Source organism: Mustelus asterias, chromosome 2 (genome assembly GCF_964213995.1).
Source record: "Mustelus asterias chromosome 2, sMusAst1.hap1.1, whole genome shotgun sequence".
NCBI lineage: Eukaryota > Metazoa > Chordata > Chondrichthyes > Carcharhiniformes > Triakidae > Mustelus > Mustelus asterias.
In genome coordinates, this window is record NC_135802.1 from 126,257,958 (window position 1) to 126,285,427 (window position 27,470).

The 27,470-nt window shown below is 41.6% G+C and overlaps 1 protein-coding gene across 1 annotated transcript in view; it reads right to left on the reverse strand.

Moving 5' to 3' along the window:
• tmem170b (transmembrane protein 170B) overlaps positions 1-27,470 on the reverse strand; it is a 57,435-nt gene that overhangs the window by 24,911 nt on the left and 5,054 nt on the right. The window lies entirely within an intron of this gene.

The following is a 27,470-nucleotide window of genomic DNA, read 5'->3' on the forward strand; positions in this document are numbered from 1 at the left end:
AGTTGGTTTCCTAACAAATGCAACACTGTGAAATGTAATGCTCAAACTGCACAGTGAAGCTGACTTTAAAACAAAAGCATATAGAACATAGAACAGTACAGCACAGAACAGGCCCTTCGACCCACGTTGTTGTGCCGAGCTTTGTCTGAAACCCAGATCAAGCTATTTCCTCCCTATCATCCCGAAGCACTCCATGTGCCTATCCAATAGCTTCTTAAATGTTCCTAAAGTTTCTGACTCCACTATCCCTGCAGGCAGTCCATTCCATACCCCAACCACTCTCTGAGTAAAAAACCTACCTCGGACACCCTTCCTACATCTCCCACCATGAACCCTATAGTTATGCCCCCTAGTTACCACTCCATTCACCCGAGGAAATAGTCTTTGAACGTTCAAAGATGTTGAAGCCATTGAAAGGGTGCAGAGGAGATTTACAAGGATGTTGCCTGGATTGGGTGGCATGCCTTATGAGGATAGGTTGAGGGAGCTTGGTCTCTTCTCCCTGGAGAGACGAAGGATGAGAGGTGACCTGATAGAGGTTTACAAGATGTTGAGAGGTCTGGATAGGGTAGACTCTCAGAGGCTATTTCCAAGGGCTGAAATGGTTGCTACGAGAGGACACAGGTTTAAGGTGCTGGGGGGTAGGTACAGAGGAGATGTCAGGGGTAAGTTTTTCACTCAGAGGGTGGTGGGTGAGTGGAATCGGCTGACGTCGGTGGTGGTGGAGGCAAACTCGTTGGGGTCTTTTAAGAGACTTCTGGATGAGTACATGGGATTTAATGGGATTGAGGGCTATAGATAGGCCTAGAGGTGGGGATGTGATCGGCGCAACTTGTGGGCCGAAGGGCCTGTTTGTGCTGTGGCTTTCTATGTTTCTATGTTTCTATCTATCCCCCTCATCATCTTATAAACCTCTATCAAGTCTCCTCTCAACCTCCTCCGCTCCAAAGAGAAAAGCCCAAGTTCCCTCAACCTTTCCTCATAAGACCTACCCCTCCAAACCAGGCAGCATCCTGGTAAATCTCCTTTGCACTCTTTCCAGTGTCTCCACATCCTTCTTATAGTGAGGTGACCAGAACTGCACACAATATTCCAAATGTGGTCTCACCAAGGTCCTGTACAGTTGCAGCATAACCCCACAGCTCTTAAACTCAAACCCCCTGTTAATGAATGCCAACACACTATAGGCCTTCTTCATGGCTCTATCGACTGGAGTGGCAACCTTCAGCGATCTATGGATATGAACCCCAAGATCTCTCTGTTCCTCCACAGTCTTCAGAACCCTACCTTTGACCCTGTAATCCACATTTAAATTTGTCCTACCAAAATGAATCACCTCACATTTGTCAGGGTTAAACTCCATTTGCCATTTTTCAGCCCAGCTCTGCATCCTATCTATATCTCTTTGCAGCCTACAACAGCCCTCCACCTCATCCACTACTCCACCAATCTTGGTGTCATCAGCAAATTTACTGATCCACCCTTCAGCCCCCTCCTCCAAGTCATTTATAAAAATGACAAATAGCAGAGGACCAAGCACTGATCCCTGTGGCACTCCGCTGGTAACCGGTTTCCAGTCCAAAAATTTTCCATCCACCACCACCCTCTGTTTTCTGTTAGATATGATGTGGAGATGCCGGCGTTGGACTGGGGTAAACACAGTAAGAAGTTTAACAACACCAGGTTAAAGTCCAACAGGTTTATTTGGTAGCAAAAGCCACACAAGCTTTCGGAGCTCTAAGCCCCTTCTTCAGGTGAGTGGGAATTCTGTTCACAAACAGAGCTTATAAAGACACAGACTCAATTTACATGAATAATGGTTGGAATGCGAATACTTACAACTAATCAAGTCTTTAAGAAACAAAACAACGTGAGTGGAGAGAGCATCAAGACAGGCTAAAAAGATGTGTATTGTCTCCAGACAAGACAGCCATTGAAACTCTGCAGGTCCACGCAACTGTGGGAGTTACAAATAGTGTGACATGAACCCAATATCCCGGTTGAGGCCGTCCTCGTGTGTGCGGAACTTGGCGATCAGTTTCTGCTCAGCGACTCTGCGCTGTCGTGTGTCGCGAAGGCCGCCTCGGAGAACGCTTACCCGAATATCAGAGGCCGAATGCCCGTGACCGCTGAAGTGCTCCCCAACAGGAAGAGAACAGTCTTGCCTGGTGATTGTCGAGCGGTGTTCATTCATCCGTTGTCGCAGCGTCTGCATAGTTTCCCCAATGTACCATGCCTCGGGACATCCTTTCTTGCAGCGTATCAGGTAGACAACGTTGGCCGAATTGCAAGAGTATGTACCGTGTACCTGGTGGATGGTGTTCTCATGTGAGATGATGGCATCTGTGTCGATGATCCGGCACGTCTTGCAGAGGTTGCTGTGGCAGGGTTGTGTGGTGTCATGGTCACTGTTCTCCTGAAGGCTGGGTAGCCCGGAGCGGAGAAGCTACGGCATCTCCTCCGGAGCCTTCAACATGTCATTGATGAAGACGAACATCTCGCCAAGGCCATCCCCACACCCCCACTTCTTGCCTTCAAACAACCGCACAACCTCAAACAGACCATGGTCCGCAGCAAACTACCCAGCCTTCAGGAGAACAGTGACCATGACACCACACAACCCTGCCACAGCAACCTCTGCAAGACGTGCCGGATCATCAACACAGATGCCATCATCTCACGTGAGAACACCATCCACCAGGTACACGGTACATACTCTTGCAATTCGGCCAACGTTGTCTACCTGATACGCTGCAAGAAAGGATGTCCCGAGGCATGGTACATTGGGGAAACTATGCAGACGCTGCGACAACGGATGAATGAACACCGCTCGACAATCACCAGGCAAGACTGTTCTCTTCCTGTTGGGGAGCACTTCAGCGGTCACGGGCATTCGGCCTCTGATATTCGGGTAAGCGTTCTCCGAGGCGGCCTTCGCGACACACGACAGCGCAGAGTCGCTGAGCAGAAACTGATTGCCAAGTTCCGCACACACGAGGACGGCCTCAACCGGGATACTGGGTTCATGTCACACTATTTGTAACTCCCACAGTTGCGTGGACCTGCAGAGTTTCACTGGCTGTCTTGTCTGGAGACAATACACATCTTTTTAGCCTGTCTTGATGCTCTCTCCACTCACATTGTTTCGTTTCTTAAAGACTTGATTAGTTGTAAGTATTCGCATTCCAACCATTATTCATGTAAATTGAGTCTGTGTCTTTATAAGCTCTGTTTGTGAACAGAATCCCCACTCACCTGAAGAAGGGGCTTAGAGCTCCGAAAGCTTGTGTGGCTTTTGCTACCAAATAAACCTGTTGGACTTTAACCTGGTGTTGTTAAACTTTATTCTGTTAGATAGCCAGTTACCTATCCAATCGGCCAAACTTCCCTCTATCCCACACATCCTTACTTTCTTCATAACTTTCTGCATATGCAGGAGAAGATTTTCTATTACATTGCTGGCATTAAAGCAAGGTTTTACAAGGCCAGGATTGTTATGTAATGGCACAGTGCATTATCCTGCAGGTGACCAGTCCTGCCTATTACAAAAACACATTTTCAAATTGTCTGTGCGGACAAAGAAAGCAACTCTGTTGGGATCATGAATCTTCTGTGTAGGTGCACTTTAAAAAAGGGACCTTTGCTGATTTTACCTCAAGAGACTAAAATTAAAAGCACCAGGAACCAAAAACTGAAATGTGAACATAGCATGGGTGGGCAGAGGCCCACAGCAGTATTCCCACTCTTAACGGATTCTACACAGGACCAAAGGTTTTATTTTAAACTTATCCATGGGGTGTGAATGTTGCTGGCAAGGTGGCCTGTCCCCAATTACCCTGGAGAAGGTGGTGGTGAGCCACCTTCTTTCAACACTGCAATGCAATGTAGATACATTCACAGTATTATTAGTGAGAGTACCAGGATTTTTACCCAGAGGCAGTGAAAAAATGGCAATATATTTCCACATCAGGATTGTGCAACTTGAGGAGAACTTGCACACATTGGTGTTCCCATGACAGTGCTGCCCTTGTCTTTCTTGAGGCCAGGGCTTTGGAAGGTGCTGTCAACGAAGGATTGGCGAATTGCTGCAGTACATCTTGAAGATGGGACACACTGCAGCCAAGTTGTGCTTGTGAAGGAGAGAGTGAATATTCAAGCTGAAGAATGGGTTGCCAATCAAGCAGGCTACTTCATCCTTGATTGTGATATTAATATAGATTGAGATATTAATAATGAAAAAGGGAAGAATTTCTGAAATGCATTCAGAAGACTTCTCCATCAGTGCATTTCCGGCCCAATAAGGAAGGAGGCATTGTTGGATTTCATTCAGGGGAATGGAGGAGAGGATCAAAATGATCAAGTGTCAGTCTGGGAATATTTAGGGAACGCTGATGATTGTATCATAGGGATTAGGACTGCTATGGAAAAGAAGCAATCCAGAGTACAAATACAATATTAGAGGAGGACTAATTTCAATGGGATGAGAATATAGTAAACTGGAATCAAAGATTGATGGGTAGAAGTCAAAATTAACTCAATGTAGATGTTGGTTAAATCTTTTAGAAACTTGCAGGAAGTGGATGCCTTTGAAGAATTAAAATTTTTAGTTCCCTGGTTTAAGGGCAAGGATTGTTAAGATCCCAGTTGATCTTATAACTAGACAGGAAAGATCACAGAATAGAAGTCTGGCTCAGAAGGCCGTAACTTGTATTTTTTCTTAGAAAACATGGAGGAACGGAGTCACAGGAATGCCAATTTGCTTTCAACAACAAAAAAATATTAAAATACGAAAAGTTTGATTATAATGCAATACACCTTCACCCGCCCCCCACTCCTTGTTGTCACAAATGTACACAAGGTACACGATATAACTTGTGCTATAATTGTCTCAATAAACACAGTCCCTTTAAGCCACAGGCTGACTGTGGTAACACACACTCAACTCTAAAACCAAATGACAAATGCCACTCAATTGATCTTCTGTGGATTTCTCCTCAAATTCCCCCAGGTCATTGTCATGAGTGTTTCAAAATTCCACTCTCAAAAAGACACGCTTTAAAACAATGCTTTCCATCAGGGATTAGTCAAGGGGCCACCTCCAGGTTTTCCAACTATCCTTTCAAACAAGGCTTCCTCTCCACTGTTTTAACAAGGATCTGCCGCCTCCAGGTTTTTAAACTCTGTCCCAAATGCTTTTAAACGTTTACACAAATTCTCAGAGATCCAGCCACTAATTGTGTCAAGTACCGCTTCACAAGCTGTAGTGCGGTATCACAAACCTTAAAATCACTTCACATTTTTCTGGCTTCTCACTAATTCCTTCTCAGCTTTGTTTGTGACTGTTCTAGCTCCAGTTTCCTCTGTTTTTTTAACTTGAAACTTCAATTCTCTAGTGCAGGCATGGCCATGGGGGATTGTCAATAGATTCCCCCCGTGGGCCTCATGGAGTTTAAGCAACTTGAGGCTCACCCAATAAGGAAGGAGCAGCTGGATGAAGGTGGGGGGGTTATTTAACAAATATAGATCACTTAAACTACCTCGTGTTATCTGACAACACCAAGAAAGAGGTGCTTAGACTATTGCATTAGAGACCAGAGCAAGAGACCTAGAGTGGGATAAAGCTTTTGATGAATAATGTGTTTCACTGATCTAAAAAGAGCTCTTTGGAGAATTAGAGAACCCAAGTTAATAGGAGTTCAGAGGATCAGCAAATCAGCAAAGTTGAGAGAGAAAAAATTAAATAGCCATGCTAAGAAAGATTCTGGTTACGTTCAAGGCAACTAAAGAGGATTAAACAAAAAAATGTTTCAATAGAGTTTCATAAGGAATAGAATTGTGACCATGAAACCATGTCAATCAGCAGAACTTAAAGTGATGGATTAATTGAGAGGTAATAGCTTATTTCATCAATAAAAGGGATTAGTGTGGGAGATATAAGGATAAAAAAGATTGCCATCAGGAATAGGGTCAATATAAGTGAACATTTGTAGGAAAAAGGAAAAAAAATGGGACAGTGAGTAAGAGATTAAAATGAAGTGGGGGTGAGGAGGAAGAGCAAACAATTGATAATAGGAGCATGTGTGACAAGAGGGGAGAATTAAAGAATAAAAATTTTTGAAAATCACTACGGAATACTTGGAGCGGAATTTTACCGGCATATCCACCCGAGGTTCGTACGATCCTACCCGAGGCCAACAGAGAATGCCTTTCCGAGTCTCCGGTAAAATTCCGGCCTTGGTGTCTAAACCAAGATGTAGAACATCAGTTACTTGACTGCCTCACAAAAGCAAAAGCAGCAGTAAAGTATGAAAAGACTGCAAATTCTCAAAGTCAGCACTAGATAGCCAAGTTACAGTTATCAAGTAGGTTAAAAGTAGCTTAGTTTGATTATCATGATGTATTCGGCAAAAACCAGATATGATAAAGTGGTCCGAAATGTAGTATTAGATTCAAAGAAGAAACACACAAATTGGCAAGAAAAAGCAATAGACACGAGGATTGGGAGCAGTTTAAAATTCAGCAAAGGAGGACCATGGAATTAAGAAGCATAAAACAGTATGAAAGTAAGCTAGTGAAGGGCATAAAAACTGACTGTAAAAAGTTTCTATAGGTATGTAAAGAGAAATAAAATTGACAAAAATGAACGTAGGTCAGAAACGGGAGAATTCATAACAGGGAAGAAAGAAGTGGCTGAGAAACTAAATTCATACTTTGCTTCTGTCTTCATAAAGGAAGACAAGAATAATGTAGCAGAATCCTAAGAAAAACAATTTTAATGAGGGGCCGAAGGTAACCAGTATTAATAGAGAACTGCTTTTGGGGAAATTGATGGATTGAAGGTGGATAAATCTCCAGGGCCTGATAATCTTCATCCCAGCATACTTAACAAAGTAGTCCTGGAAATAATAGATCCATTGGTGGTCGTTTTCCAAAATTCTTTGGACTCTGAACTGGTTCCTACAGATCAGACGGTAGCTAATGCAAGCCCACTATTCAAAAAAGGGAGGTAGAGAGAAAACAGGGAACTATAGACCACTGAGTCTAATGCCAGCACTGGAAAATTTGCTAGAATCCATTTTCAAGGATTTCATAGCTCAGCATTTGGAAAGCAGTGGTATCAATCAGATGAAGTTAGCATGGATTAACAAAGAGGAAATCATGCTTGATGAATAGAGTTGACCAAGGAGAACCAGTGGATGTCGTCTTTTAAGACTTTCAGAAGGTTTTTGACAAGAAAAGCACATGGGATTGCAGTTAGTGTCTTGAGATGGATAGAAAGCTGGTTAGCAGACAGGAAGCAAAGTTGGCATAAATGGGTCATTTTCTGATTGGCAGTCAGTAACTAGTGGCGCAGAAATCTGTGCTAGGACCCTAACTGTTCACATTATATATTAATGATTTGGAAGAGGGAACTAAATGTATTATCTCCAAATTTGCAGATGATATAAAGTTGGGTGGGTGGGTGAGCTGCGAGGAAGATGCAGAGATGCTTCAGCATGGTTTAGACAGGCTGAGTGAGTGGGTTTATGCAGGGCAGATGCAGCTTAATGTGGATAAATGTGAGGTTATCCACTTCGGTAGCAATAATAGGAAGACAAGTTATTATTTGAATGGGTGTAAACTGAGAAAGGTGGATACCAAGCCAGACCTTGGTGTCCTCGTGTATTAGGTGCTGAAACAAAATTGTAAAATATTTTGCAGGTACAGCTGCGAAGAAAGGCAGGGTGAAGTGGGAATAGGACCATTAAGGACAGAGAGCGATGGCAGAAATATTAAATAATTATTTTGCTTCAATATCTAACAGGTAAATAGAACAGGTAGGTTGCAATCTTGTAGTGCAGAAAGTAGTATTCCCACCTCTTGAGCCAGAAGCTCAGTGTTCAATTCTCAATCCAGATGTGTTTGCAACATTGTCCAACACGTTGAGCATCTCCTTCCAATATACAAGTGGGAGATTCCTGGTCAACCATGTGATAGAAAGAAATTAGAGCCTCTGCCATCACTATCGATAGCTCCAGACTACAAAATGAAAGTGTACATTGCCACAACAACTCCAACTCCTGAGGAGCCTGCTTGGTTCAGTTGGTTGGACTGCTGGCATGATTCAGATTATTGCCAACAATGTAGGGTTCAATTCCATTTCAGCTGGGGAGGATTCAAGACCTGTCTCCTTATCCTACACATGCTGGTGATTACGGTGCTGTGGGTCAGGCTTGTCTTTGGGAAAAGAACTCAAGAAGAAAAGGTACATGTGACATTGTATGAGGAGGAGATAAATTTTAAGACAAGTGCGTGTAAAATTACAGAATACAGTAAACAAACTAGGATAAAATTCCTGGTCTGAATGGATTGCAACCATGTATTTTAAAAGAATCTATGGAAGAGATAACAGAAGCAATACTACTCTTTAGTTAATAATTGGTCAGAAAAATGTGCAGTGCTAGACAACAAGTAGATAGCTAAAGCAATTCCTGTATTTATATAAGGGTACAGAACAGGGATTGTAGACCAATCAATTTATCAGTGGTAGAAAAGAAATAATGGAATCCTTGCAGGAGAGAATAGATGAGCATCTTCACATGAAAAATATAAGGAACAATCAGCATAGAGGAAAATCTTGGTTCACCAATCTTATTGAATTTCCAGAAGGTAACAGTGGTTATGCAGTAGATGCAATTTACTTGAATTTTCACAAAGGCCTTCAAAAAAAAAGTGCCACATAACAGGTGACATGGTGGTTAGCACTGCTTCCTCACAGCACCAGAGACCCAGGTTCAATTCCAGCCTTGGGTGACTGTGTGGAGGTTGCACATTCTCCCTGTCTCTGCATGGGTTTCCTCCAGATGCTCCGGTTTCCTCCCACATTCCAAAGATGTGTGGGTTAGTTGATTGGCCATGTTAAATTGACCCTTAGTGTCAAGGGGACTAGCAGGGTAAATATATGAGGTTATGGGGATAGGGCCTGGGTGGGATTGTGGTTGGTGCAGGCTCAATGGGCCAAATGGCCTCCTTCTGCACTGTAGGATTTCTATAATAATGAACTACTGAAGACGACCAGAGAATGTGGAGACAGAAGACAAGTGGCAAAATGGATTGCTAACTGGCTCCAACATGGAAAGCAAAGAATGGTAGTTATTCAGAGTGCCAGAAGATGGAATTTAATGTTCCATAAGCAGTCAATACTGAGGAGAACTACAAAAAAATAACAGGACGACATTATTTACCAATTAATTGCCCATTTGCAAGTTTATTAAACTTCAACTCAGATTAACGTGGGGTACTTCTTTCTGGTAGACGGTGCTACAATCTTAATAGAGAGACGAGTAAACTTTTTAAAAAGTTATAGAAACTCAAATCTTATTTATTTACTGAACGAATAAAGCCACAAAATTCCAGTTTAAAACAAAAACTATACAAGAGTCAAAAGTCAAAGAAAGCAAGCACTAAAAGCCATCTTGTGTGAACATCTATATTTTAAAACCCAAAATCAACAGCAGTTAAACATAAATTAACAGTCAAATTGCATTGATTATAAACAATAAATTACATGTTAAATGGCAGATACAACCAAGACCAATCTTATCACTTGGTTCAGCAGCCAACTCAGCACAAAGAGTCTTCTTCGTGAAGAGTTTCAGCTCCTCATTTTCAAGGATTTAACCTGATCCTCAGCTGACAGTAGTGCACAACCAAGCAGTGTTCCAAAGGCACAGTCTACATCCAAAAATTACATGCCTGCCCAACCTGCTCACGAGGGTCTTGCTGCATAAATCCACCAATGTTATCTCCAGGTAACAGAAACAGCTGAAGATTTGTCCATTCTCAGCTTCTGGAACAAGTGTCTATTTGCTTCAGCCTGTCTGTACTGTAACATAGACATCACCTCCTTGAAACTTTTAGTTTCCAACCTCAGTTCCAGTCCTAAATCCCCTTAGAAACCCAGAAAGTTAAGCTTCTTTTCTCAGTTCCTTTTATCAGTTAGGGTATGTCTCAAAAAGCAAATACAAGCTTTGAAAGCATAGTTTCCATCATTTACAGTTTGCAAGGTTCAAGTCCCAGTGGGATAGAGGAACAAAAGCATCTCAGAGTAACCAAGACACCAATAACTAAAGGTTAAGACCCTAAAACAACAAACCAAACATCAGGTTTATTTCTGGAGGGATTGAATTGAAAAGTAGGGAAATATTGAGCCTTTGTTGGACCACACTGAAAAAGTACTGTGTGCAGTTTTGGTCACTACAATACAGCAACAATAGAGGCACTGGCACTGGAGTGGGTGCAGGTAAGATTTACAAAGGATGATGCCAGAAACATACAGGAAAGGATCGACAAGTTGGGTCTCTTTTCTCTTGGACAAAAAGCTGAAGGGTGACCCAACAGAAGTCTTTTAAAATTAATATTTTGATGAGAGTGGATACAGAAAGAATGTTTCCTCTTGTGCAGAATATCACAAGTAGAGGCCATCAATTGGAATTTAGAAGAAATTTCTTTACTCAAAGAATAGCAAGAATGTTGAAGTGAATAGTATAACATTCAAGGGAAATCTAGACACCAAATGAGAGAGAAGGGAATGGAATGGATGGTTAATATGATATTCAAGTGGAGCATAAACACTAGCACTGGATTGACTTGGCCAAATAGCCTGTTTCTGTGCCATATATCTTACTTTAAAAAAATTATAAAAGAGGGGTTGAGAAACACAGAAATGTTTGAGCATATTTCCAGTGCTACACAAGGAGAAAAATGAGGGTGATAGCACTGGAAAAAGCAAGTTAAAAATATGATTAATAATGCAAAAGAAACTCACAAATAGCTATAATTCTTGGAGGGATAAAGAAACATGAACAGAAATAATGGTTGCACCCAAATTGGACAGGCACTGCAGTACTTGTTCAGCACCGTTTAAAAAAGTTGGTGAAGGCTGTGGGGTTTTGTATGGGTTAACCTGGTGTTGTTAAACTTCTTACTGGGTTTTGTATGCTGCAGATGAGAGAGATTGATAAAATAGGATTAGGAAATTGCCAAAAATGCAGCATTTCACAACTTCCACACAGCAAAAGCTAACAAACATGATAGGGTATTTAAAGAAATAAAGAGCAAAACAATCTATATTTTCTCTGCTTCTGCTATTCATGCATTAAAAAGGTATTATTGATAGCTAACTAAAAACAGAAAATGTTGGAAAAGCTCAGTTAGTGGGGCAGCATCTAGAGAGAGAAATAGAGTTAACAATTCAGGTCAATAACCTTTTAATGGAATAAGGAAAAAATGAGAAATGCAACAGGTTTTAACCAAATGAAATGGGAAAGTTTAAAAATAAACAACAAAAGGGATGGTTTCTGACCAGGTAGAAAGTAGGAAACATTAAGTGATGGGGCGGAGTCAAAGGGTGTGATAACAAGAAACTATGTCTGGATGAAATGCAATTCGTAGGATGATGAGGTAACAAGAGAAAAACTAAGGCCAAAAGAAATGGAAAAAATTGGGGACAAAGATTATGATCTGAAATTGTTGATCACAATATTGAGTCTGGAGGGCTGCAAACTGTCTATTCAAAAGAGGAGATGCTGTTCCTCAAGCTCGCACTGAGCTTTATTGGAATATTGGAGGAGAGGTCAGCATGTGAGCAAAATGGAGAATTAAAACAGCAGGCTAACAAGTTTGGGGTCATACTTGCAGACAACAGAAGTGCTTTGCAAAGCAGTCACCCAATCTGCAACTGGTCTCCCTAATGTGGAACAGACTGCAATGTGAGCGGTGAATACCAAACTAAATTGCAAGTATAAAAAAATCACTGTTACATCTGGAAGGGGTGAAAGGAAGGAGCTGCACTCGCTTGGAAAAGTTCTGTCGAAATGTGACAGGATGTTGGAGATAACTAGGAAATGACCAATCCCCTTCGGAATGCTGAAAAAGGGAAGAGATGATTTATTTGATGGTAGCATTATCCTGGAGAGTGATTCATTGAACATGGAAACTGCTGGGGTTTTGCGAAGGAGGGGAATAGATAAGAGCAGAAATGCAGGAAATAGGTCAGGCACAAACAAGAGGCCAGTCATGCTGGAGGATAAGAAGTAATATCAGAAGCACTGCAGGTTAGGTGGCATCATCAAAACAGATGCAAAATTGGGAGACTGGAATGGAGTCCTTGCAGGAAGCAGAGTGTGAGGAAGTGAGGTCAATACAACTGTGGATGTCTGTCGGCTTATAATGAGCCGCCCCCAGAAATGGAGACTGAGTCATCGAAGAAAGGAAGGGTCAGAGCTGAGCCATGTGAAGGGTGAAAATTGTAAGTGTCAGGACCCTTGCTCTTCCTGATACATGGTGGTGTGGTAATGTGACTGGACTATCCAGAGGCCAGGCTAATGCTGTTGGGTTACCAGGTTCAAACCCCAACACAGTAGTTGGTGAAATTTAAATGCACATAATAAGTCTCAAATACAAGCTGGTAATGGTGACCATGAAACTATATCATCGTAAAAGTTCATCTGGTTCACTGATGTCTGGCCAGTTGGTCTATGGTGGATCTGGAGTCAGATGGAATGTGGTTGATTCTTAATTGCTCTCTGAAATCACCTAACAAGCCACTCAAAGGCAGAAAGATGCTGGCCTTGCCAGTGATACTCACATCCCAAAGAATAAAGAAAAACAAAACATTAACAGGAAATGTCCAACTAAAAGAGAATTATGTGGCTACAAGAATCTAGGTTCCAGCAGAGCATGTGGAAAATCTTAATGCAATCAGGTAGATTCAACATGGCTTTGTAAAAATCACGCTCGAGTAATTTAAATTTCTTTGAGGAAGTTACAAATAATTGAGATATAGAGGAACCTATAAATGGGTGTACTTGGATTTCCAGAGCATTTGATAGATTAATTGTTACCACACAAAACAAGGGTTCATAGTGTAAGGGGAAATAACATATTAACATGGATAGAAGATTAATTACCCAACAAGAAGCAGAATTTTTCAAAAATTCATTCATGGTATGTGGGCATCACTGGCTGGCCGCGCATTTGTTGCCTTTCCCTAATTGCCCTGAACTAGATGGGGTTTTACAATCATTTCATGGTCATCGAACTTCTAATTCCAGATTTTTATTGAATTTAAATTTCAACATCTGCCAAGGTGGGATTTGAACCTGGGTCCCCAGAGCAATACCCTAGGTCTCTGGATTACTAGTCCAGTGACAATTCCTATGCCATTGCCTCCCCTGGGAATAAATCAGGCATTTTTGAGTAGGCAGCTGAAACTAATGGGTTGCCACAGGGATTAGTGCTGGGGCCTCAACAATTTACAATCTATCTCAATGACTTGGGTGAAGAGACCAAATGTATGGTTGTTAAATTTTCTGAAGATAGGTAGGAGAGTAAGTTGTGAAGAGAACATGAGCAGTCTGTGAAGAGATATAGACAGGTTAAGGGAGTGGGCAAAAATTTGGCAGATGGTTGCAGGAAAATATGAACTTATCCCCTTTGGTCATAGAGTCATAGAGGTTTACAGCATGGAAACAGGCCCTTCGGCCCAACTTGTCCATGCTGCCCTTTTATTTTTAAACCCCTAAACTAATCCCAATTGCCCGCATTTGGCCCATATCCCTCTATACCCATCGTACCCACGTAACTACCTAAATGCTTTTTAAAAGATAAAATTGTACCCGCCTCTATTACTACCTCTGGCAGCTTATTCCAGACACTCACCACCTTCTGTGTGAAAAAATTGTCCCTCTGGGACGTCTGGCATGTGGGAGTCTTTTAAGGAACTATTGATAAGGCTGCAGGATAGGCATGTGCCTGTACTAAGGAAAGATAGGAAAGGTAGGATTCGAGAGCCGTGGATAACCAGGGAAATTGAGGATCTGATTAAAATGAAAAGGGAGGCGTACGTTAAGTCCAGGCAACAGAAAACAGATGGAGCTCTGGAGGAATACAGAGAGAGTAGGAAAGAACTCAAACGGGGAGTTAGAAGGGCAAAAAGAGGTCACGAGATGTTCTTGGCAGGCAGGATTAAGGAGAATCCTAAGGCATTCTATTCATACGTTAGGAACAAAAGAGTTGTCAGGGAGAAAATTGGACCTCTCAGGGACAAAGGAGGGGAATTATGCTTAGAACCCAAGGGAATAGGGGAGATCCTAAATGAATACTTTGCATCGGTATTCATGAAGGAGAGGGGTGTGTTAACCGGGAGTGTCTCGGAGGGAGGTGTTGACCCGTTAGAGAAAATCTCCATTATAAGAGAGGAAGTGTTAGGTTTTTTAGGGAACATTAAAACTGACAAAGCCCCAGGGCCTGATGGCATCTATCCTCGACTGCTCAGGGAGACGAGAGATGAAATTGCTGGGCCTCTGACGGAAATCTTTGTCGCTTCTTTGGACACGGGTGAGGTCCCTGAGGATTGGAGGATAGCGAATGTGGTCCCATTGTTTAAGAAGGGTAGCAGGGGTAACCCAGGAAATTATAGGTCGGTGAGCTTGACGTCCGTGGTAGGGAAGTTGTTGGAGAGGATTCTTAGAGACAGGATGTATGTGCATTTAGAACGGAACAATCTCATTAGTGACAGACAGCATGGTTTTGTAAGAGGGAGGTCGTGCCTTACAAATTTGGTGGAAGTTTTTTGAGGAAGTGACAAAAACAGTTGATGAAGGAAGGGCCATGGATGTCATCTATATGGATTTCAGTAAGGCATTTGACAAAGTCCCACATGGCAGGTTGGTTAAGAAGGTTAAGGCTCATGGGATACAAGGAGAACTGGCTTGGCCATAGGAGACAGAGGGTAGTGGTCGAAGGGTCTTTTTCCGGCTGGAGGTCTGTGACCAGTGGTGTTCCGCAGGGCTCTGTACTGGGACCTCTGCTATTTGTGACATATATAAATGATTTGGAAGAAGGTGTAACTGGTGTAATCAGCAAGTTTGCGGATTACACGAAGATGGCTGGACTTGCGGATAGCGAAGAGCATTGTCGGGCAATACAGCAGGATATAGATAGGCTGGAAAATTGGGCGGAGAGGTGGCAGATGGAGTTTAATCCGGATAAATGCAAAGTGATGCATTTTGGAAGAAATAATGTAGGGAGGAGTTATACAATAAATGGCAGAGTCATCAGGAGTATAGAAACACAAGATGTGCTAGATGTGCTAGAAACACTAGGTGTGCAAGTCCACAAATCCTTGAAGGTGGCAACACAGGTGGAGAAGGTGGTGAAGAAGGCATATGGTATGCTTGCCTTTATAGGACGGGGTATAGAGTATAAAAGCTGGAGTCTGATGATGCAGCTGTATAGAACGCTGGTTAGGCCACTTTTGGAGTACTGCGTCCAGTTCTGGTCGCCGCACTACCAGAAGGACGTGGAGGCGTTAGAGAGAGTGCAGAGAAGGTTTACCAGGATGTTGCCTGGTATGGAGGGTCTTAGCTATGAGGAGAGATTGGGTAAACTGGGGTTGTTCTCCCTGGAAAGACGGAGAATGAGGGGAGATCTAATAGAGGTGTACAAGATTATGAAGGGGATAGATAGGGTGAACGGTGGGAAGCTTTTTCCCAGATCAGAAGTGACGTTCACGAGGGGTCACGGGCTCAAGGTGAGAGGGGCGAAGTATAACTCAGACATCAGAGGGACGTTTTTTTACACAGAGGGTGGTGGGGGCCTGGAATGCGCTGCCAAGTAGGGTGGTGGAGGCAGGCACGCTGACATCGTTTAAGACTTACCTGGATAGTCACATGAGCAGCCTGGGAATGGAGGGATACAAACGATTGGTCTAGTTGGACCAAGGAGCGGCACAGGCTTGGAGGGCCGAAGGGCCTGTTTCCTGTGCTGTACTGTTCTTTGTTCTCTGGACACTTTTGTATCTCTCCCCTCTCACCTTAAACCTATGCCCTCTAGTTTTAGACTCCCTTTCCTTTGGGAAAAGATATTGACTATCGACCTTGTCTATGACCCTCATTATTTTATAGACCTCGGCCTCCTACGCTCCAGAGAGAAAAGCCCCAGTCTATTCAGCCTCTCCTTATAACTCAATCCATCAAGTCCCGGTAGCATCCTACTAAATCTTTTCTGCACTCTTTCTAGTTTAATAATATCCTTTCTATAATAGGGTGACCAGAATTGCACACAGTATTCCAAGTGTGGCCTTGCCAATGTCTTGTACAACTTCAACAAGACGTCCCAACTCCTGTATTCAATGTTCTGACCGATGAAACCAAGCATGCTGAATGCCTTCTTCACCACTCTGTCCACCTGTGACTCCACTTTCAAGGAGCTATGAACATGTAGCCCTAGATCTCTTTGTTCTGTAACTCTCCCCAATGCCCTACCATTAACTGAGTAAGTCCTTCCCTGGTTCAATCTACCAAAATGCATTACCTTGCATTTGTCCAAATTAAACTCCATCTGCCATTCATCAGCCCACTAGCCCAATTGATCAAGATCCCGCTGCAATTGGAGATAACCTTCCTCACTGTCCACCATGCCACCAATCTTGGTGTCATCTGCAAACGTACTAACCATGCCCCCTATATTCTCATCCAAATCATTAATATAAATGACAAAACAGTGGGCCCAGCACTTTTTTGGTAGAAAGAATAGAAAAGCAGCATACTATTTAAACAGAGATTGAAGAAAACAGACAGAGGGATCTGGGTGTCCTGGTATGTGAAGCATAAAAAAAGGATGGTATGCAGGTACAGCAAAGTGATTAAGAAGGCTAATGAAAAGTTGTAATTATTGCAAAGGGAATTAAATATAAAAGTAGAAATGTTTTTTGTAACAGTTATACAGGGCATTGGCAAGAAAACAACAGGAGAAGTGTACACAATTTTGGTCTCCTTACTTAAAAAGATATCATTGCATTTGAAGCAGTTCAAAGAAAGTTCACTCAGCTGATTTCTCAGGTGAAAGGGTTATCTTAGGAGGAAATGTTGGACAAGTTGGGCCTGTACACATTGGAGTTTGGAAGAATGACAGGTGATCTTACTGAAACAGAAGATCCTGTGTGGACTTGACAGAGTGGTTGTTTCCCCTTGTAGGATGACTAGAACTTGGAGACACAGTTTAAAAATATCAGGTACCCGATGGGGACGTGGGATCGGAAAAGGAGCAGAAGGATGCAGCGGGACCCAGGGTAAACAAATCTGCATTTCATATTTGCAGCTCCAGCTCAGAGTCTTCGGATCAGGCACAGGACGGTGTGACTGCAAGTGAGGCAGGTAAGGTGACTCACGTGGGCAGGAGTGCAGGAGCCGCCATTTGTTTAGTGGAGAGTGGGAGCTGCAGGGAGGATCAGCAAGTGGACCTTGACACTGTGGTACAGGAAGCCATTCAAGTGGCAGGAATAAAAAAAACAATGTAGTGGTAGTAGGGAGTAGTGAAGGGGATTCACTATTTTCTGCAGCATTGAGAGAGCGTCTAGTATTTTAAACGTAAATGAGGGAAATTATGAGGGTAAAGGGGATTGGTCAGTAGAGGTGCAATGGCAGACATTTAAGGGGATATTTCAGAATACAATGTATAAATTCCAACAAGAAAGAAAAATTCTCAGGGGAAATCCACTATCTAGGGTTAACTGAAAGGATAGTGTAAACTTAAAAGAAAAAGCACATAATTGCACAAGGATAGGTGGCAGGTCAGAAGATTGGACAGAATATCAAAAAGAAATAGTGACCAAAAGATTGATAAAGGTAAAGGAAAAAAAAGTACAGATAGGAGTTTCTGTAGATATTTAAAAACAAAATGAATCAAAGTGAGCAAGTCTGTGGAATGGATAATGGAAAAGAAGATGGTAGATGTACTGAAATTTTGTATCGGTCTTCACTATAGTGGAAACAAGTAACATCCCAGAAATAGTCATCAATCAGAAAATGGAAAGGAGGGCAAAACTCAGGAAAATTACAATCACCGGGGAAGTGGTACTGAGAAAATTGCTCGAGCTGCGAGTAGAAAAGTCCCCAGGTCTTGATGGACTTCACAAGTGGTGAGTGAGATAGTGGATGCTTGATTTTAACTTTCTAACATTCCCTAGATTCAGGGAAGGTTCCAAGAGATTGGAAAATAGCAAATGTAACTCCTTTATTCAAAAAATGGAGGGAGACAAATAAGCAAACTACAGGCCAGTTAATTAATATGACATAGGGAAAATGTTAGAAGCTATTAAAGAGAGATTATAACAGGGCACTTGGAACATGTAGGGCAGTTTTATGAAAGGGAAATCATGTTTAACTAATTAATTGGAGTTCTTTGAAGTAGTAACATGTCCTGTGGGCAAAGGGGAAATTGGTAGATGCAATGTACTTACATTTTCAGATAGCATTTGATAAAATGCCACAACAAAGATTGTAAAAGATTGAAGCTAATGGGAGTGACATATTGGCATGGATAGAAGTTTAGCTGGCGAACAGGAAGCTTAGAGTAGGTATCAATGGGTCTTTTGCTGAGATGCAACGAGTGGTGTGCCACAGGGATCTGTGCTGGGGCCTGAACATTTTACAATTCATACAAATGATTTGTATGAAGCAACCATTGGTATGGTGCAAATTTAAGATAGTACGTTGTGAAGAAGACACGACCTAGCTATATCCCTTTGTAACCTTATTGAGTGGGCAAAGAAATAGGGTATAATGAGGAAAAGTGTGAATTTGCCCATTTTTGCAGGCAAAAATAAACAGATTATCTAAATGGCGAGAGATTGCAGAGCTGAGATGCAGAAGGATCTGGGCGTCCTGTTGCATGAATCGTAAAAAGCTAAAATGTAGGTACAGCAAGTAGTTAAAAAAGCAAATCAAATTTATTGCGAGAATATAATACAAAAGTAGGCAGGTTATGCTTCAGTTGTGCAGGGCATTGGTGGGACCATATCTGGAGTACTGTTCTCATTATTGAAGGAAGGATGCAAAAGCATTGGAAACAGTTCAAAGAAAGCTTACTAAACTAATATCTGGATTGGGTGGGTACTTATATGTGGAAAGGTTGGACAGGTGAGCTTAGAAGGGGAAGGAGCAACTTGATTGAAACAAGATCCTGAGGGATCTTGACAGGGTGGATGTGGAAAGGATGCTTCCTCTCGTGGGAGAATCTACGAATAGATTCGTCCAATAAGGGGGTCTATTTAAGAAAGAGATGAGGAGATTTTTTTTTCTCTGAAGGTTGTGTCTCAAGGGAACGCTTCCTCAAAAGGCAAAGGAGGCAGAGGGAGGTAGATTCTCGATAAGCAAGGGGTGAAAGGTTATATGGGGTAGGTGGGAACGTGGAGCCAAAGTTACAATTAGGTCAGCCATCATCTCATTGAATGACAGAGCAAGCTGGAAGAGCCAGGTGGCCTACTCCTGTTCTTAATTCATATGTTCAGATGGCCAAGTCAAATGAATCAAGAAACCCGGAAGGAACAGTGGTCTCCTCAATAAGATGCTTGAGAGTCACTATTCATGAACCAAACCAATAAGAACAATGAGTGAACAATTTGCAGGAATATCAAGAGATGAAATGCAATAGGCACAAGCAGAACACCAAACACCGTGGGCGGCACGGTAGCACAGTGGTTAGCACTGCTGCTTCTCAGCTCCAGGGACCTGGGTTTGATTCCCGGCTTGGGTCACTGTCTGTGTGGAGTTTGCACCTTCTCCTCGTGTCTGCGTGGGTTTCCTCCGGGTGCTCCGGTTTCCTCCCACAGTCCAAAGATGTGCGGGTTAGGTCGATTGGCCATGCTAAAATTGCCCCTTAGTGTCCTGTGATGCATAGATTAGAGGGATTAGCGGGTAAAATATGTAGGGATATGGGGGTAGGGCCTGGGTGGGATTGTGGTCCGTGCAGACTCGATGGGCCGAATGGCCTCTTTCTGTACTGTAGGGTTTCTATGATTCTAAACTATTCTTTCATTATAACAGAGGAGGAAGTTAAAACCCCCAAGGGATTTGCACAAGCTTAAAACAAGCATGCACAGGAGATGGTAAACACATTAAATAATTACTCCTAAGAGATGATAAGATAGTGAAAATACCAAACACACATTTGCTGAGACTTCAATATTGGGATGTGGAGCTTTTTCTTAGGAAATGTCTGATACAGGTGAAATCCATCTCACTTAAATGAATCTCCAAAACAAGTTACTGAGAAATTTAAGACTTTGTTTGCCTGACCACAGGGGGATAGGACACACCACATTTAGACATAGGACTGCTTTCCCATCAGAACATACGATGAGTGTTATTAAAATTTAACCAACTGAATCCTGCATGGCTTAGCAACAGAACACTGGTAAGCTTCCTCCTGCTCAATAAAGAGCAAGAGAGTGGGAGAGAATAATTTAGTTTCCAATTAACATACTGCATAAAAATAAATTTCATCCACCTAGATAATTATGATTTGACAATGAAGACAAGTGAAGAGAACAGAACAAGAAAACAATGAGTGAACAGTCAAGGAAATACTTTTGAAGTCTAGTTACTGTTTTAATGTAGGAAGCACAGTTTACAGCAACATCCTACAAAGAGCAATAAGTTTATGGATAGCACGTGGTTAGCACTGCTGCCTCACAGCATCAGGGACCAGAGTTCAATTCCAGCTTTTGGCGACTGTGTAGCATTTGCACATTCTCCCCGTGTCTGAGTGGGTTTCCTCCCACAGTCCAAAGATGTGTAGGTTAGGTGAATAAGCCATGCTAACTTGCCCCTTAAGGTAATGACCAGATAAAGGAATCTTCCAGTCATTCACACCTCACCACCACTGCAAGTGAGGACGGAGAATTTGGTGCTCAGCCAAATCTCCGTTCACTACAGTAGGACCAGAGAATCCACCAGCATGAACGGCTGGAAAATTCCAGCCAATGTGTTTTAGTGATGTTGGTTAAGGGATAATTACTGTTCAGAATACTAGACTCTTCTTTGAATAGTGCTGTGGGATCTTTCACATTCAGAGAGGGCAGATGGTTTAATGTTACATTTGAAAGACCTGTAAGGTGGGATTTTCTGGCCGTGCTCACCGCAAAACTGGAAGATCCTGTCTGAGGTCAACGGACCTCTGCGTGCCCCCCCACCCCACCGACTATGATTCCCGTAGTGGGCGGGATGGAAAATTTACGCTCATAGTCACAGTGCAACAGTCACTCAGTACTGCACAGGTGTATTAGTCAAGGTTATGTGCTAATGTCTCCAGAACAGGACTTGAACCTTCTCACTCAAACAAGAGTACTACCCACCAACCATTTGGGTCAGAGCTGAAATAAAAGATGGCATGAGGAAAAAGTGGAAGAGAAATGAATCAAAAGGAGAGGAATGTAAACAGGAACAAATAAAACAAGAGGGGAACAGGTAGAAAGGGAAATAGCTAGAAATACAGGAGATGCTATAATCTTTGTAGGAGCAAGATAAAGAGAACACATAAAAACAAGTGTGGTTTTCAATGTCTTAGATGTTACTCCAGGTTGGGAATCTTGTATGTTATTTACAATGACAATGAAGGGATGAAGCGAATTACATTGCAAGTGAAGTGTGAGCATCATTGTTACCCCCATTTCCAAACAAATGCATGGCAAAGATAGTCATTCTGAACAGGCAGTGAAGAGTTGTGCTGGATCTTCACTTGTTAAATTGGCAGTTCCTGAAAATGCAATGAGATGGCTGTGCCATATAACCACGTACTATATAAATGCAAGTTGTTGTTGAGGTGTTGTGCCATTTCCAGGACACTGAAGGAGCCTTTTTGTTCCCGGTGCCTGGCGACCAGCTTAAGTGATGCAGGAGGTGAATCAGAAGCCTTAAACTACATCCTACCACATAGATATTCAAATGACAACAGAAATCCAGCTAGACCACCTTTCTAGACAGCTACATTTCACTACGTATTAAGAAGCTGGAAGAGAGGTGCAAATATAAAGATTTCAGATGACATTAAGTTCAGTGGAACAATTAGTACAGATGGCAGCAGAAATGGTCATAGAAAAAGTTGCAAAGGGACATATAAACAAATTAAATGAGTGAAACTACAGCAAATGGAGTTCAATGTGTCCAAGTGTGATGTCATCCACTTTGGACCCAGAAAGATAAATCTATGCGTCTCCTAAATGGAATGGCAAGAACCTGTAAGTATAGGAGAGCAAAAAGATTTGGCGGTCCAGTTAAACAAATCATTAAAAGCCAGTAGGAAGGTACAAAATGCAATCATAAAAGGATATTGCACGGTGGCACAGTGCCAGGGACCCAGGTTCAATTCCAGCCTCGGGTTACTGTCTGTGCAGAGTCTGCACATTTTCCCCATGTCTGGGTTGGTTTTCTCCAGGTGCTCTGGTTTCCTCCCACAGTCCAAAGATGTGCAGGTTAGGTTGATTAGCCTTAAATTGATCCTAGTGCCTGGGGGATTAGCAAGGTAAATCTGGGGTTATGGGAATAGGCCTGGGCGGGATTGTGTTCAGTACAGACTCGATGGGCTGAACGGCTTCCTTCTGCACTGTAGGAATTTTATGATTCTATGAATCCAAGTCTATCCACTGTGACTTAGTTAATAGCACTCCCACCCACATCACAAAACTGTGGACTCAAATCCCAGTCCAAGACAAGTACAAAACCAACCCTAACACTCCAGTGCTCTTCTGAGAGAGCACTGCATCTGCCCCCCTCGTGTCAGAGCCCACCCTGATCTGTCCCCCCAGTGTCATCTTTGAGAAGATATTTAAACTGTTGCCTCATTTGTGCTCTCAGGTGAGCATTAAAAGGCAAGCAAGTTATCCCTGGTGCCTTGGCTAATATTTATCCCTCGAATGTCATAAAACAGGTCATCCGGTTATCGTCACATTGCTGATAGCAGGAAACTTACTGTGCACAAGTTGGCTGATTTGTCACATCAAACATATTTCATTGACTACAAAATGTTTTGGATGTCATGAAAGAGCTGTATTTGTCTTTGTATTTCAGACTCCTTGATATAAAAGGGGAGAATGTTATGCCTTCTACATATGAAGTACAAAATCTTGGTTATGCTCTAATCGGAGCTGTGTTCAGTTCTGGGCACCACACTTCAGGAAGGATACATTAGTTTGAGGAACTGCAGCTCAGAATCATCAGAAAGGTAGTGGACTTGGGAGGGATAAACTATAACAGGTTACACAGAATTAAAAGGAAAATGAGGGATAATCTGATCAGAGTGTTTAAAATGTTAGTGATTTGATAGGGTAGATACAGAGAAATTATTTCCTCAGATAGGAGAATCATGAATAGACAATAAGATTAGAGCCAGACCTTTCAGGTACAAAGTCAGGAAATAATTTTTCAAAATTTGAAACCTCCTTATTCACAATTCTGGGTGTTCTGAGTCAAATAGAGTTTTTGGGCTGAGGCAAGTAGATCTTTATTAGGTAAGGATATCAACATGTCTAAAGACATGTAGGTTAGATGGATCAGCAATGTAGGGGTTATGGGGATAGGACGGGACTGGGTAAGATGCTCTTTTGGAGTCCATGCCAACTCGATGGGCTGAATGGCTTCCTTCTGCACCGTAGGGATTCTATAGTTCTACGGTTCAAAGAATATGGTGCAAATGCAAAAAAAAATTATTAGTTCACTGCTGATTTGCACAAAAGAATGGTGCCACAGGCTACAGGAACTGAATGGCCTGCTTTCAAAACAGAGCAAAGCGCGCTTAAGAGCAATACACTCAAAATGAAAGATTTGAATTTATTATATCTCCCACAGGTAATCTCAATGCACGTGAGCAAACAGAGAAGACATTCTGCACACAGCAAGATCCCACAAACAGCAATGAATGAATAATCCACTTTTGATAGTATTGGGTGAATGGCCGCCAGGACATCTGGATGCAGCCAATTTTGATTGCTATTCTAGTTTGTTAAAGGTTATCAGCATTAAAAAAAGACTAACAGCAATTTCTGGGCTGTGGTGATCTAATGTTTTAGGCACATTTGTTGCTTATTTTCTCATTGCTTGAGTTACATGTAGATTTGGGCAAAAATGGTCAATTTCAGAGAGGAATTTCCAGAGATCAACAATCAATACATGAGTATGAACAGAGTAGAAAGGCAACAAGGACCTTTACCAGTTGTGAACTACATACGACAACAAGCCAAAACTTATTGGAAAGTATTAAATGCAAATAAAATCCAGGAATTTATGAAGTAAAATATATGCTAGGAATTATGATTCGCCACATATTGTTAGATGATTTCTACCAGTCTGTAAACAGCCTTAACAAAGCTGATAAAAGTTTATTCTCAGTGCAAAGCTTCCCTTTGAACTCAGTGCTAAATGCTATTACAAATTATTCCTGCTGCAGCCATTTAGATTTGATAATTAGTTACATTAGGTATCCATACAATGATCAATGAGTCTCTGACATCTCACTTCAATAGGTTGTGAATTGTTGATAAATTTTAAATTGGTCTTGGCAATATTTTTGTGGAAGTCTTGACATTCACATTCCTGTTGTGGAAAAAAGGCAATAATTTTCAGCATACAAAACTGTTTCACTCAGAAAAGTGCCCATCATTCAAATATAAATTAGAATTCCTGCAGAAAATAAAGTTTTGAGACACAGTATGCAAGTGATGCATGACATGACATGTTAAGTGTAGCACAATAACAGCTTTAGAGCTATGGTTCTCAAACCATGGAGTTTTTCATTAAATCTAGGCCTGTAGTAGGCAGCTTCATAGAATCATAGCACAGAAAGAGGTCATTTAGCCAGCCATGCCTCTGCCAGCTCTTTGAAAGAATAGTGATGCTTAATCTCTCATTCCCTGCTGTTCGTAAATAACCCTGTTAAATTAGTTATCCTCTAGTAAGGATCAGGGTAGCCAGAGGTTAAACCAAGGCTTCACCAGATACAATTTTTCAAAACCACCTCAGCCTTGTCGCTAAGATGAAGCACTAGAATCGGGAAGAGGTGCAATGTTTTGCCTTGTCAGCTTGGATCTAGTTTGTCCTTCAGGTGGGGACCAATCTGACTTAATTTGAATTGGCTTTTTTGATTAGAAATAAAAGTACCAAAAAAGGTAAAAGGAACGTACTTGTCCAATTGAATCAACTTCCATTATCTTTGAGGTAGAATGCTCCACATCCCAACATACAAATTAGGAGCAGGAGTAGGCCACTCAGTCCCTTGAGCCTACCCTGTCATTAAAGCTCATGGGTGATCTGACTGTAACTTCAACCCCACATTCCTGTTCAAAAAATAATCGCCCCACTCTAAATTTTTCACCAATGGTTTTGAATCTATGACCTATTTCACTGACCCACTCACCAGAGAGTGGTTTCTATCTACTGTAGCAAAATCTCCAAATCTTCTGTGTTCCAAAGAGAACAGCCTATTTTTCCCCATCCTTTCTAACATCTTGACAAGTCTCCTCTGTATCTTGTTTAAGGCTTACATCTTTCTTGAAGTGTGGTGCCTAGAATTGTCCACGATACTCAGTCTGAGATGTAATGGCATGATTTAGTGTTCTGGTATATCTCTACTTTTATTTATATTCTATTTCTCTATTTATAAATGAAAGTTAAATAAAGGTTGCATTTATACAGTCTTTCACAACCACCAGATGTCCCAAAGTACTAAGTCTTTTTTTAAACATACTCAGAAAACACATCAGTTAATTTACGCACGGCAAGTTCTCATTAACAACAATGTGATAATGACTAAATAACCTATGATGCTGATTGAGGGGTAAATATTGGCCTGGACACCATGGACAACTCCCCTGCTCTCCTTCAAAAAATAGTGCCATCGGATCTTTTGTGTCTATCTGAAGTTTAACATCTCACTCAAACGACAACACCGGCAGTGCAGCATTCTTGCAGGTGCAGAACGCAAGTCCAGAACGTTCTGGCTCAGGGAGAGTGCGACCACCTGAGCCACAGCTGACTCATTTTAAGAATCACTTCATCATTTTACCTTACCACCTTTAAGGATTTGTGTACAAGGACTCAAAGATCTCTCAGTTCTTTTTTTACTTTTCTAAATGATGACATTTATACTATGCTGTCTTTTAGTATTAGCTATCCTCATCACGGTCTACTACTTTTGCCAAGTTCATAGCATATATAAAATTTATAATGTTGCTCCCTATATAGAAGTCCCCGTCATTTATAAAAATTGAAAAAAAGAGTAGTGGACCCAAAACTGACAGCAAACCACCTCCCAGTCTGAAAAAAAAAATCTATTCACCATGCTTTGCATCCTGCCATTGAGCCCATTCTGTATTTACACTGACACTTCCTCTCTAATTCCATGGGCTTCCCCCATCTTCCTAATAAGTCTATGTTGCATTTTGTTAAATGCTTCCCAAACGTTCATACATACATACATTGCACGATTTTAATGAAGGAATTCTGTCATGTTAGTCAAGCACAACCTGTCTTTAACAAATACACGCTGACTCTCTTTATTAATCTGTGCCTTCCCAATTGATAGTTTATTTCATTCTGAAGAATACGATTGCTACGATTAGTCATTATATTCTGTGACTACTAGAGTGGTGTTAGGCAAACTAAATGAACGTTTTTTCATTTAACAAGTCCCATGTTCCTCTGAAGATAGTGAAATCCACTGAACCTGACCATGGATACGGAAACTGGTTCTAGACATAGTGTACAACTACCCTGACATTCACTCGGGACCAGTGCAACAATTTACAAACACAACTGGGTTACAATGTTCCCTTCTCTACTTTTTTTATAAAACCGAATACTTTTCTCTCAACCATTTTGTCTCCAATTTAGCTAATGCAATCTATTGCCTTCTCCACCTTTTGCTTTATTTTTGACTAATTAATAAAATAAATGCATCATGAGACAGATAATTGGGCACAGCATTCATGAGGTCCCAGATGTGACATTGACAACACAGTACTCTTAGTGGATTAAACATCTCAGTCGTCAGTATAATGTTGATTGTGAACAAAAAAGCCCAATTAACATTGATTGTCAACAAAACTGCCATTCCACCAATTTCTGACCCTACATCTACCATTTTTGGATATAATATGAAGTACTGATGATCTTTTAATGGGGGGAGGGGGAGCAGGGGTGGTTACATGATGGATGAGGCGCAAGAGTTTTATTAACAGGAATATAATTATGGAGATATAATTAAATCCAAAGTATTAGTTTATTTAGACACATTGAAATGTACAATAACTATTACATTGAAATACATTTTCCTCAGATTTTCTTGAACCTCAATTACTGTTGAAGAAACTTTTCCTGGTGTCCTTCCCTAACTAACAATCCCATTTCAATATAGATAAATAATTGCAAGAGAAAAAATACAGGGATATAGGAAAAGAGCAGGGAGTGGGGTTAATTGGATTGCTTTTCAAAAAAGAGCCTCTTTGTGCGTGTGATTCTATGATTCCATGAATAATTCCCAGGAAATGCATACGTTTTAGATATCCGTTGAAAAGTTGGATTATTTTAATTTCATTTTTCCCATACAGCAACCTCTTCCAAATGAGGTTGGATACTGGCATCAGGTCTCTGTAGATA